The sequence below is a fragment of the Agelaius tricolor genome, unplaced genomic scaffold (assembly GCF_023055355.1).
Source record: "Agelaius tricolor isolate 1412-34295 unplaced genomic scaffold, bAgeTri1.0.p SCAF_35, whole genome shotgun sequence".
Lineage (NCBI taxonomy): Eukaryota > Metazoa > Chordata > Aves > Passeriformes > Icteridae > Agelaius > Agelaius tricolor.
The window spans coordinates 32,562-43,558 of NW_027269295.1; the positions used below are offsets into that span (position 1 = coordinate 32,562).

The 10,997-nt window shown below is 44.5% G+C and overlaps 1 long non-coding RNA gene across 2 annotated transcripts; it reads right to left on the bottom strand.

Moving 5' to 3' along the window:
• Nucleotides 1-295: 295 nt before the first annotated feature.
• On the bottom strand, nt 296-3,068 carry LOC139602718 (uncharacterized). Of its 2 annotated transcripts, none has more exons than XR_011683404.1 (2): nt 2,705-3,068; nt 296-811 (listed from the first exon to the last, which is right to left on the bottom strand). It is a non-coding gene; the product is annotated as an uncharacterized lncRNA (long non-coding RNA). The 2 variants fall into 2 exon arrangements; XR_011683403.1 differs by lacking the exon at nt 296-811 and adding an exon at nt 1,591-2,202.
• Between the last annotated feature and the right edge of the window lie 7,929 nt (nt 3,069-10,997).

The window sequence follows — 10,997 nt, forward strand, 5'->3', positions numbered from 1 at the left end:
GACAGGGAATGGGTCACAAGCATCCAGTGAGAAAGAAGGGCATGGAAATCACCACACAGAATAAAAGAGGAACAGGAGTGGGCCATGGAGAAGGACAGAGGAAAAGGCAGAGCACCAGACACACAGTGTGCTCAGAATTAATGTGATGAGAGGCTAAGACATGTTTTGCACAGCACAATGAATGGTCTGATTTTCAGAAGACAATTGAGAACAGACAGAAAAACTGCCTCAATGGTACAGAGGTTTCCTAAGAATTCTCCTGGAACAGGTAAAGAGAAACCACACAGACTATCAATGCAAGACTCTAAAACCAGCAAGAGATTTATTCTTATGTATTAAATGTTAAAAATCACATGCATAATTGTAGAATATTTTAGTTAAAAAATATTTCAAAAACCAACCCTGACAGTTTACCTGCAACTGCTATAACATATCTATTATATATATACACATGATGAGTTTCTGTAATCAAAAAAAATTAGATAAGGATGCAACCATGCAGGTAATGCTGAGTGAACTGATGCCCTGCATCAGAGAGTCTTGTCAAACTCCTGCTGGCAGAACTGAGCTCACCTCAGTCCATAGATGCACTCATCTCGCACACTGATTCAAATGCAAGTGACAGCTGGGGAAACAAGGAGTGGAAGAAAATCGTATTTTGCAAACTACAGCCAAGACCTGTGAAAGGCCGCAGTAGAATATGCTGCAAAAGAGCCCATGGTACAAGAAATGCAGGCTCATAGGCTGTCTCCTCAAGACATGCTGGTGGAATATTCTGCATAGCTGGCCACATGCACAATGCCCCTGAGTCCTGTAAGCAACATCAGAAATGTCAGCACGTTTCACCAGGCACTTAAACCTTAAGACACAGTTTAGCTCCTAAGGAAGGCAGCCAACAAAGATGTTTGTAACATTTACCAAGGAACAAATATAGAAATGACAGGTTGCTCAGATCTAGTACCTTTTCCATTTTCATTCAAAGTCCCAGCCCTGCCATCCACTTACCAGCGCCACAGTGATTTCAGCACCCCCCCAACAGGTGCCATCACAGGCCCAGGCAATATTCTACCATCAACGCTGTTTTCAGGTTGCAACAGAGAAAAGAAGATGGAGACAGAGAGAAAAGAAGGGTGAGAAAACTGAAGAAAGACAGGAGTTAGAGGGAAAAGAAAGTGGTTAGGATTAGAGTTAAAGTGAAAACTTAGGGGTAGAGTGAAAAAGGAAAAGACTAAGAGCAAAAAAGACAAACCAAGGAAAAGGAGAACACAGGGAGAAAAAGAAGCAAGAAGAGTGAGGGTGAAAGTTATAAAGAAAAAGAAATAAGGTGCAAAGTATAGACAAAAGAAAGAAAAATAAATACAGTCAGACAGAAACAGTGAAATAGACAAACAGAAAAAAGGAAGCAGATGGAAACAGAGGTACAGAAGCAGAGACACAGTGTCAGAAAGAGTGAGAAACAGAAACAAAGGGTTAGAGACAGATGGAAATTAAGTTATCAATAGAAAAGTAAAGTGAGGAGCAAAAGGAAGAAACACAGTGGAAAGAAGTGACAAAACCGCACCAAAAAAAAGACAGGAGCCAGGGTGGGGGTAGGGAAGGGCAGGGGGTATCTTTATTTAGGGTGATTCAACTTTATTAAATGAATGTTTTTGTTTACACTTCAGCAAAATACATGGAAACAGTGTATACAAATGCAAGTGCAGATACAATCCATAGATGCACTGGTAAAAGTCTAATTTACATACAGAGCAATACAGAGAAATGCAGCAACTAATGCAAATGCAGAGCAATGCAGATATAAACACAAGATGATAACCTTTTTCTATTTTCATTACATGTTCATTTATTGTTACAGGAAATCCAAAACAACAAAAGCACACAGAACAACACTCATCTACCATTAACAACCCCTTCACATTACACACAAACTCACCATCCCTCTCATCATAACTGCTAAATTACACCCCAGCAAGCATTGGTCCTCAGGAACGTGGTTCCCGGAAGCCTCCAAAAAATCCTTCTGCCTGACAAAAACCCCGGTCCCTGGCCGGTCCGTGCCCAAACTTTGGCAATGAATGTCGCCTCGCAGACCAATTGGGACTGAGGAAAAAAAAAAAAACGCAGCCAGGGGAAAAAAAAAAACCACCAAAAAAACCCTGGCTGAGGATTCTTTATCCTAAAATTAAAAATGAGTTGAAAAACCTGAAAAGCAAAAGTCATACAAGGTTACAACCCTTCAACACACACACTTCCTTCAGCTTACACACAAACCCACACTCACTCACACCTCAACTACTCCTCACCCCCAGCACACATTCACATCACTCCTCAGGAACGTCGTTCCTGGGAGCCTCCAAAAAGTCCTCCTGCCTGATGAAAACCCTCGTCCCTGGATGGTCTGCACCCAAACTTTGGTGATGAACGTTGCCTTGCAGACTGACTGGAACCGAGAAAAAAAAAACCCAGCCGGGGGGGGGGGGGGGGGGGGGGGGACGGGGGGGGACGGGACCGCGGCTGGGGTTTTTTTATTCTAAATTTAAAAATGAGTTGAAAAACCTGAAAGGCAAAAGTCACACACACAAGGTTAAATCCAGTCAGAATGCACTCACATGTGCAGAGACAAGCGGACACAGACAGACACAGTCACATGCTGTCACACGCACTCACACATTCTTCCAACTTACACACTCACTGCAGCCCTTACTTGAGATGCTGAAGAATGTGCTTCAACAAATCTTCTGGCTGCTGCTCCTTGACATCGAATGGTAGATTCTGGGGAAATTGGGAGCCTGAAACAACCTGGAATCTCTAGAAGCTGCACTCACCCTAAAAAAAAACAACCAAACAAACAAACAAAAACAACAAAATAAGAACAAAACCAGAAATTACAAATGCACTTTACCACTCCTAAACACAAAACCCAAAACTGTGAACTTAAATACTCCCTGTATTCCATGCTGTTTTCTTCACAGTATTTTCAAAGCCCCTGTTGCTTGAGATGCCCAGAAACACCTGCTGAAAACAAGCTGAAAGAGCTTCTTCACTGAAATGAGAGGAGAGTGCTTATCCTAGCATATCCCAGAGAAGGAATGAAGCTGCTAAGCAAAGGCTGGGGTTAATATACCCCTGATGGTGCCCGCCTCTCGTTCCCATGGCACCCAGGAAAAGGGAGGGGGCGAATCCCACCGGGTATAAAAGCCCTCAGAGCGGCTGCAGGTGTTTGGCTCCTCTGACTCAAGTTCAAGGGGAGCAAAGGGCTTGTTATAGAAGAAAACTCTTCAGAAAAATAACAGTGCTTTCTTTTTTGCAACATCTACTTGGGGCAAAAGAACAGAGAACTGGTAAGACATAAAACTTTGTGTTTAGGTAGCATAGCTAGATGAATTGGGTAATTTGCTGTTAACTTACTTATAATTATTCCTTGGTGATTACTAAGTAGTACATCAGGTGTGGCTAAGTAGGGTGGAGAAGAATAGTAATGATATAAATAGTCCAAGTTTCCTTGGGACTCCTAATTAGGCCTATGTACATTAGAAACAAAAATAAGAAAAAAAATTCTCCTGGGCAGTGTAAGGGTTAATAACATGCCAGGCTCACCCTTCCCTGAGATAGCTGGTCCAAATGCACAGAAAGAAGTGCCCAGAAATTAATATTTTGATGCTGAAAATGCTGAAAAAGACAGAGCTTCCTTCAAGTGAACCCCTAAAAATGAGAAACCAGGGCAGTTAGCTCCACTGAAACTGATAAAATGGCAAATAAACCAATTCTGCCCTTTAATTTATTCTCCAAAAATATTGTGAAAAGAAGGGTTCTCCTTGATTTAAATCTCTCTATCAATGAAAAAAGAGAAATTTTTCCCTCATTTAAAATCCTTAACAATGAGGGATAGCTGGGGAAGGTTTGCAGGAGGCACTTAAGACTCACAAAGCAGCCTGACTTTGTGGTAGTGGCAGCTTGGGTCTGGGAGACATCCAGCGCAATGCACAATTTTCAGCATGCAGCCAGCCACTCTGGGCCACAGGCCCCTGAACACCAGTGCTGGCCCTTTTCCCTGGCAAATAAAACTAACTACTCCAGGTTCCTGATGGCAGTTTGTAGGAGGCACTTGGCACTACCTTGAGTTGGTACTGGTGCCAGCTTGGCTCTGGGAGGCATATTTTGCAAAGTGGAATTTCAGCAGCCGGACAGCCACTCCGGGCCACAGGCCCGCGAACACAAACACCGGCCCTTTTCCCTGGCAAACAAAACTCACCAGCCCAGGTTCGTGATGGCAGATTGCAGGAGGCACTTGTCACTGACTGCGCAGCCTGATTTTGTGGTGGTGGCAGCGTGGGTTTGAGAGGCATCCTGCGCAATGCAGAATTTCAGGAGCCATCTGGCCACTCGTGGCGCCTGGGGCCTTAATTAAAAATGCTGTCCCTTTTCCTAGGTAAACAAAACTAACCATCCCAGGTTCCTCGTGTCAGTTTGCAGGGGGGACTTGGTATTGTTAATGCAGCCCGAATTTTCACTGGTGCCAGCTTGGGTCTGGAAGGCATCCTGTGCAATGTGGAATTTAAGGAGCCAGATGGCCGCTCAGGGTCACAAGCCCTCAAACACCAAAGCTGGCCCTTTTCCCTGGAAAACAAAACTCACCAGACCAGGTTCCTGATGGCAAATTGCATGAGCACCTTAAGACACTCAAAACAGCCCAAGCTGCAAGTGGTGCCACCTTAGGTCCTGGAGGCATCCTGCTCTGTGCCCAGGTAGATCCGGCTGCTCCCTGGTCCCTGCTGGATGCTCCAGCCATAGCTACTGGAGGGACACTTAGGATACCCCCGTGAGCCCCTCTGGACTAGCAGCTCCCTGTGTGGGTGTACCTGGGTAACCCTCTGAAAGCAGCTGGTCACATGGGGGCTGCTAGACCTTGGTGTGGGGGGTGAGGTGAAGAAAGGTCCTGTGGGGAGTTCCCTTCCCTACCTGGCCCTTTGTTTGCCCCTTAAACAATGGGGTGCCAGGCTTTCCTTTCCAAGGAAATGAACGGTCTTTCCTCTCTGTGTGCCTGTGGCCAAAACTGGGATTCTGCCTCCAAAATTGCAGGTAGCAAACGATTTCTCACAGACCGCAGCTACCAACAACAAAAACACTCGCTACCCTTGGACTGCCAAATGCCTCCTGCGAACTGACATCAACACACTGGTGGGGTCAGTTTGGTTTTACAAGGAAAAGGGCCTGCGCCCTGCCCAGGGGCCTGTTGGCCTGAGCGGGCTGCTGCATCCTAAAATTCCAAACAGCAGAGGATATCTCCCAGACCCAAGCTGCCACCACTTCCAACTCAGGCTGCCTGGCAGTGCCAAGCACCTCCTGCAAACTGACATCAGGAAACTGGGGTGAGTTTTGTTTCCTGTGGAAAAGAGCCGGCATTCATTCTCTGTTTAGCTGGAGAGGACAGCTAAAAGGGATGTTCTGTTTGGATGATGAGCAACCTGGTCTCAAATTTGTGATAACTTGGAGGCACCATTTTTGCCTTGGCTCTGCACTCCAGGGTCAGCAGTGTTGAGCAGAGGGCTTTCAACCCACTTAGGAGAGTCAAGCTTTTGAGTTGCCCTTGAGGCAAATACCTGATTTATTGCTTAGTTCAAAAAAATTACCTCCCACAGTGTCTAGTGGGGCTGTGTGCTGATGAAGTTAGTGAGTCAAATCCCGGGTCTGGATTTTAAATAGCTTGGTAAAGAGTAAGATTCTTAACTGCTGTAATTACACAGAGTAGCGCTGGGGTAATTAAGTTCTTCATCTTGGAAACAGAGCCAACCTGTTAGTGTCCAGACAGCCCTGCAGTAGCTGGGAGGTTGGTGATTGCTGTAGTGGTGGTTCACTTTTCTAATGATTTTTGGAAAGCTGGTCCGTCAGCTGAGGTTATTTGCATCTGCAGATCAGCACAATCAGTTTGGTGGTGGTAACAGATTGTTATTCCTATTTTATTGCTATGCTGAACATATCAACCTGATCTCAGGGAGTGCAGGGAAAGGAATAAAGGGGATGTGAGAATACTCAAAGCATCATTACGGACGCAAGCATGCAGGTAGCCCATGCAGTCCATGATGTAAATGTGAGTATATGTTGACTAAGGGATGCTTGAAATTCCAGCTAGTGGGATAACTGCAGAGATCAGCCATGCCTAGGAAAGTCTGCCATCTCCCGTTGCACCTTGAAGTAGCTTCTGTACCTACCGTAACCCTGATTTTCTTTCCCCGATGTCCCTTTGACAGGTGCACTCACTGCAGGCAGCTAGAGCACTGCTGCTGCGTACAGCCTGATGTGTTTTTGCAGCATGGGCTGTTGGATGCTATTTTGAACCCTACTGATGTGTTAGGATTTTAGCTTTTTTATTTTTCATATATTTGTAATCCTGCAACCTGGCAGCTGCAGAGGTGTAAAACGCTGACACACCAGCTGCCAGCACCATTTACATCATCAAGATTGGTCTCTTAGGACAATAATGGATGTAGGACAAATGATGATGGTGAGCTGAAAGTGCTATTACTCATTATTGAAACTTTGGATTGCTCTCTGGCCAGTGCTAAAACTATAAAGCCAGCAGCCAGTGGACAAGCCCTCGGTAACCTCTGCCACTGAACTAAAAGCTTTTGGAGGGGAACAGAAGTGCTATAAATCTTGTGGGTGACGTTTAACATTTGTCAGAGAAACACTTTGGACTTATTTTAATCTCTTCAGTTTGGAAAGTTCATAATAACAAATAATGGGTGCCTTGAACCCAGCCAGTGAATCCCCCGCCTCTGCCGGCTCCAAATGGAAACTCAAAGTGACCCCTTAATAGAAAGGGCAGCTCTGTTCATCGCTGCTTCTCGTGCACTGTGTGGTCTCCCAGTCGCTGCTAAATGGATACAATCCTTGCAGTGTTTACACTTGCTGCCTGTTACTGCAATGACACTGGAGCTTGCAAATGTTTTTACTTGATTTTTTTTCCCAAAAAAGCTGTCCATTAATCTTCCTCAGTGCTTGGAAGAAAAGTAAATTATTTACCATGTGGATGTTATAGGGGATTGTTTCTGCATTAACATTTTATTTGGGAGTGTTAAATCTGTCTCTCTCTCTCGTGCTAAGTTATGGATTGGGTTTATCAGGTGATTCGTCCAGGGATGAATCCTATCCAAACACACATCTACTAGCGCCTCTTCTTCTGCCCAGATGCTTCCCTACAATGAGTGTCCCATGCTCCAAGTGAAACAAATGCTGGGCCAAGGCGAGTAACCTTATAAAGTGTACTTTCAAGCTAAATTTTGCTACTCACCTAAATGAGAAGCGGTCTCAGCTGGACAAAGAAAAAGGGATTTTGTGCCATGCCATTAGTATGCCTGCTGTTTTTAGCTGGGCTTATTCAGGCCATGCTGATCTCCTTGATGAGAGGCTTTACTGGTAGGTAGACCAGTCACTACTGCTAGAACAGATTCACAAAGAGTTGCTAAACCTAATTTAAAATTAGTATGTCAGGAAAAAAGTGACCTTTTAATTGTCCCAGTGGTATCCAAATGGAAGATGCAGGGACAATTTCATGACAGGACAAGAGGACACAGTCACAAGCTGTGCCAGGAGAGGTTCAGGTTGCACATTGGGAAGAATTTCTTCACTGAAAGGGTTGTTAAGCATTGCACTGCCCCGCCTGGGGAGGTGGTGGAGTCCCCATCCCTGGGGTTCCTGGAAGTGCCCAAGGAATGACTGGAGGTGGCACTCAGGTCTGTGGACTGGTTAACAGAGTGAGAATCAGTTACAGGTTGGACTGAGCCTTGGAGGTCTTCTCTAGCCTTTATGGTTCTGTATATTTGTGTTTCCTGGGCTGTCCCTGTCACTGTTTGTCCCAGATCCCTTCCCAGGAGTGAAGGAAGCAGGCTGATGTATGACCAGTTAGAAAGGGACTGTTTTCCCAAGTCTAGGTATTAGAGTGAGTTTTAGAAATACCTGTAACGAATATATATTAAAAAAACAAAAACCGAAAAAACCCCAACAATTTAAAATGCCACCAAAGTCCTGCAATCAGCAGAACGCTATCCTGGGGAAAGCTGTTGGAGGACATAAGCTAACAAATTCCACCTCATATTTCTGAGCACAGAGTGTGTCTGAGCAGTCAGGGAGCTGCAAATGCACAGGCTTTTGGAAGAACTGGCGCTGCCATATGCAAAATGTTGGGATATCTAGGCTGACTATGGCTGTCCTCAGCATGCTTGGAGCAGTGATTTTCCCCCTCTCTCACCCACAATTAACCTTCCTGTGACTGCCACAACAGAGCAGGTTCCAAAGTGCTCTGAGAGCATCTGCTGAAAAGCATTGGATAAACACACTGTAGAAAGAGCACAAACTTAAACCTTGACCACCACTGATTCCCTGCTCCATGTTAATGTATATCTGGGGGAAGTGCATGTATAAATAAAAGCCAAACTGTGATATTGAGGTGCCTGCAGCGTGTTCTCCAGAGAAGATATGTTTGAACAGTGGCTTGGAAAGAAGAGGTTGAGAGCCTGCAGTGTGTTTGACCAGAGAATTGAGTCTGTTACTGGAAATAGTGATTGTCTCAGAGGTTCAGTGTTGCCAACCAACCTGCACATACGGTACCAGTTTTATTGATACATGCATAAGACTAACCATGACACCTCTATCAAAGGAATCGCTGGGTACCATTTAACTAATGCTTAAAGCAGCCGCTTTTAAAAGATTGCCTTCGGGCACAGCCCACCCAGGCAGAACAATACCATCCTAAGCACTCTCCAAGTTGCCGACAATTGGGAATTCTTGCCTTGTAGCAATATAATTATACAATACTAGTGGAAGTCAAACAAGAGGGCATTCAGCACCTGATTGTGCTCTCTGGCTCTGTCTTGCCTTCACTGGTTTTACTGATATCTCCATGTACAATCATGTCTCTGGGCATTTGGTCTCCTTGAGTGTCTGAGGTGCTGGCTTCAGATTTGGTTGCTGGTGTGCAAGCAGAATTAACTGTGAATCAAGATTTTGGGTTACTCTGCAATCTTCTGTACTACTGTTTAAATAAAAGTTGATCACCTTTTTATAGAATGTTCTTACCATGACAACAGGAGATGCATTAATATAATTTCTCACTGGGAGTGATAGAGTGAATTAAGGATGTGTATTCCTGCTCAATAATGAGCAAGTGATTAAGTTCTGTGTGAGTGCAAGAAACTTCTTCCCATACTGAGGATACAGTCAATTTTCTTTTTTCTGACTTTTCCTCATGTTTCTGCTTTCACCTTGTTAGTCAGTACACAGGAACAAGTGCCAGCAGGGAGTAATAGGAGAAAATGTAGGTTTCTTTTTGACAAGGATATTTTTACAAGGATCTGTACCAGATGTCATCTAGGATAGGGCAACATGCTTCAACCCTCACTGCTCCATAGCTGACCAAGGGTAAGATGGGCAGGGGACAGAGACATTTACTGTCCAGTTCATAGCTGCACTGTCACACAGCTGGGTGGCTGGAGACTGCTGTGTGTGCTGACCACAGGGACCAGCTGCTTGGGTCTCCATTTCTGAGCTTTGTGCATCCCTGTAACTGGAGGATATGGGAGAAGCAGGGGGAGAGTATCTAGCCACCTCTGTCTTCCAGAAGTGACCTGTTAAATTAATAACCTGTTTCATCTCCATACATCCAATGCCTATCCCTCCATCTAATCTCTCCACCTCTTTGGGTAAATCATCCTTCTGTTAGAACTGCAGCATTCTTCCTAGGAAAAGGGTGAGTAGTGATGAGTGGTAAACTGAAAGCAGAAAATAGATCGCTCATGATATGGCTATTAGTACATTTGCTATTAATAAGTCAGATATTCCTTAGAAGTCCCTTAAACTTTATCTCCTGACATTACAAGCTTGATAGCGATTCAGGGTGTTTATGGTTCCTATTAAATGAATCTGCTTCTCAACATTAATTTTGAGCTAATGGAAGGTCATCCATATGATGGAAATTATACTGTCTTAGACCCTGACTCCTCAGCATGGATATCACTAGAAGATGAGGGCTTACCCTGCTGGAGATTTATATCTAAACCACCCAAGTGCTTTAGGAGCATAAATCCTGCTGACCAATCAGCAGAAACTCCACAATGTGCTAACACCTTCAGCAGGAAACAACAACCTTCCCCACATCTGCAGGCAGAGAGTTCATTTTGAAGGAGCTTGTGGCAATAAATCGTCTAAATACTTTTGAAAATCTTTTCCAGAACAGACAAAACAGGTTTGTGGGCTGCAGGGAGCAGATGTATCCTGTGCACATCAGATATGTATTGCTGCATCACGACAAAACTGCTTGAGCAGGCAGCTCTTCCCCCTTTTCTGGCATGGTTGCAGCTTAATGATAGATTCTGTTTGTGAACTACTAGAGTAAAAGACACAACAGAGCCAAGGATATATAGCTTTATAGTTGCTTTCTCCCCATTGCCTTCTCTGCAAGCTCCCATCTTTTATCCTCCACTTGCTCCTCTTGCTCTCCTGCCACAGCTGGTGAGAATGAGGCCAGGTTTATGAAGACATCACCTGCTCATGTCAAAAGTGACACAACCCAATGCAATCTAGAGCTCTCCGTGTTGTGAGCCTCTGATGACTATATTTATAATCCAATCATGCTGAAAAACGCAAACATAACTTCTGTCTGACCTTCTCTATTAAACCATGAGGACTTTTTTTCCACTGGGATTTCCAATACCTTGACATATGCAGTATTTTTTGTCTGGTGGCATTTCCCCTGCTGCTCCTAATATTATTTCTGTGGCCAGGCTATGCATTGCAAATCTCTCAGCTGCAGCATGGTGTAAGAGCACCTTTCAAAGGTGCCTGCTGGTAGCCCTGGGTGGGATCTGTGCAGGAAGGGCAAGGGCAATGACTTGCAAGTGATGCCAGAATAGTCTCTGAAGAATGAGTGTAAATGATTCCTTTATGATATGTTGTTAAGGTAGAGGTAATGAGAAAATCTCTTGCTAGCTCTCAAGCCTTTC